Source organism: Rattus norvegicus, chromosome 1, assembly GCF_036323735.1.
Source record: "Rattus norvegicus strain BN/NHsdMcwi chromosome 1, GRCr8, whole genome shotgun sequence".
Lineage (NCBI taxonomy): Eukaryota > Metazoa > Chordata > Mammalia > Rodentia > Muridae > Rattus > Rattus norvegicus.
The window spans coordinates 29,618,373-29,620,872 of NC_086019.1; the positions used below are offsets into that span (position 1 = coordinate 29,618,373).

Consider the following 2,500-nt stretch of genomic DNA (forward strand, 5'->3'; position numbering starts at 1 on the left):
AATAATTTTAAATACCTAATTTCAGTTATTTGAATATATCTGAGAAATAGAATTATTGGATCACCTGGTAGTTATAATTTCATTTTTCAACACACTCTATGCTGTTTTCTATGATGGAGACACTATTGTAATTCTCCATATCTTTCCAAAAACAATCTCTTCTACTTTGGTTTTCACCTTGTTTATAAGATTCCAGATGCCATTTTTTTCACTTTCATTTTTTGATGGTTAGTGATGTTGCAACTACTTTAAAGGGATTTTAAATTTTAATGTATTTGAACTTGTAAAGACTATGTGACTTATGTTTAAGATCTTAGGGATGAATACGACTTAAATATGGTTTATTAGTGATATGTTTGTGCTTCAAGTTGGCAAGAAGTCAACTGTACTGGCTCCTTTAAAAAAATTTTTTATGGATATTCTGTTTGTTTACATTTCAAATGTTTACCCCCTTCTAGGTTTCCCTTCTGAAAACTCCCTATCCCACATTTCTCCCCCTGCTACTATGAGGGTGCTCCCCCACCCACTCACCCACACTCACCTCACTCCTCTAGCATTCCCCTACACTGAGGCCTCAAGCCTTAATAGGACCAAGGGCCACCCTTCCTATTGATGCCTGACAAGGCCATCCTCTGCTACATATGCACCTGGAGCCATGGGTCACTGCATATGTACTCTTTCCTTGCTGGTTTAGTCTCTGGGAGCTCTAGGGGATCTGATTAGTTGCTATTGTTGTTCTTCCTATAGGGTTGCAAACACCTTCAGTTCCTTCAGTCCCTCCCCTAAGTCTTCCATTGAGGCCTCCATGCTCAGTCTGATAGTTGGCTGCAAGCATTCACAACATCTGTATCTATAAGGCTCTGGCAGCTCCTATGAGGAGACATCTGTATCAGGCTCTTGTCTGCAAACACTTCTTGGCATTGGCAATAGTGTCTTGGTTTTGTGGCTGTATATGGAATGGGTCCTCAGATGGGGCAGTCTCCTTCAGTCTCTGCTCTATTCTTTGTTCCTTTAGACAGAAGTAATTCTGGGTTAAAGTTTTTAGAAGGGTGGGTGGCCCTATCCCTCAAACAGGTGCCATGCCTAACTTCTGGATATGGTATCTACAGGTTCTCTCTCCCCTATGTTGGGTATTTCAGCTAATGTCATTCTTGTTGGGTTCTGAGATCCTCTTGCTTTCCTGGCATCTGTGACTTTCTAATGACTACCCCCAGTTCCCCATCCCCCATTGCTGTAACCCTCTTTTTAATTTATTGACCCTCTGTACATCCCTCCCATCTGCTCCCACATCTGATCCTGACCCCCTTTTTCTTCTCTCCCTCCTCTCTTTCCCCCAAGTCCTCCCCACCCTCAATGTCCCATGATTATTTCACCCCCCCTTCTAAGTAGCACTGAGGCACCCGCACCTTGATCTTCCTTCTTCTTGACTTTCATATGGTCTATGAGTTGTATTGTGGGTAGTACGAGCTTCCTTTTGCCTAATATTCACTTATCAGTGAGTACATACTGTGTGTATTCTTTTGTGACTGTGTTACCTCGGTCAGGGTGATATTTTGAAGTTCCATCCATTTGCCTGCAAATTCCATGAAGTCATTGTAGTACTCCATTGTGTAAATGTACAACATTTTTTGTATCCATTCCTCTGTTGAAGGGCATCTGAGTTCCTTCCAGCTTCTGGCTATTATAAATAAGGCTGCTATGAACATAGTGGAGCATGTGTCTTTGTTATATGTTGGAGCATCTTTTGGGTATGTACCCAGGAGTGGTATAGCTGGGTCTTCAGGTAGTACTATGTCTACTTTTCTGAGGAAACTCTAGACTGGTTTCCAGAGCGGTTGTACCAGCTTGTAATCCCACCAGCAATAGAGGAGTGTTCCTCTTTCTCTACATCCTCTCCAGCATATGCTATCACCTGAGTCTTTTATCTTGTCCATTCTGACTGGTGTGAGGTAGAATCTCAACGTCATTTTGATTTGCATTGATTTCATTTTCCTGGTGACAAAGGCACTGAACATTTTTCAAGTGCTTCTGAGTTATGCGAGATTTCTCAGTTGAGAATTTTCTGTTTAGCTCTGTACCCCATTTTTAAATAGGGTTATTTGTTTCTCTGGAGTCTAATTTCTTGAGTTCTTTGTATATTTTGGATATTAGCCCCTATCAGATGAGGGCTGGTAAAGATCTTTTCCCAATCTGTGGGGTGCCGTTTTGTCCTATTCACAGTTTCTTTTGCCATATAGAAGCTTTGCAATTTTATGAGGTCCTATTAGTTGATAATAATCTTAGGGCATAAGCCATTGGTGTTCTGTTCAGGAAAATCTTCCCTGTGCCTGTGTGTCCAAGGTTCTTCCCCCCTTTCTCTTCCATTAGATTTAGTGTACATGGTTTCATGTGGAGGTCCTTGATCCACTTGGACTTGAGCTTTGTACAAGGAGATAAGAATGGGTCAATTTGCATTCTTCTACATGCAGACCTTCACTTAAACCAGCATTATTTGTTGGAC

The 2,500-nt window shown here is 41.4% G+C and overlaps 1 long non-coding RNA gene across 1 annotated transcript in view; it reads left to right on the forward strand.

The window, feature by feature from the left end:
• The first annotated feature begins 2,356 nt into the window (after nt 1-2,356).
• Nucleotides 2,357-2,500, forward strand: part of LOC134484977 (uncharacterized) — a 3,820-nt gene continuing 3,676 nt past the window's right edge. Inside the window, exon 1 of the long non-coding RNA XR_010062842.1 lies at nt 2,357-2,500. This exon is cut by the window's right edge and continues 374 nt beyond it. This is a non-coding gene — a long non-coding RNA (uncharacterized LOC134484977).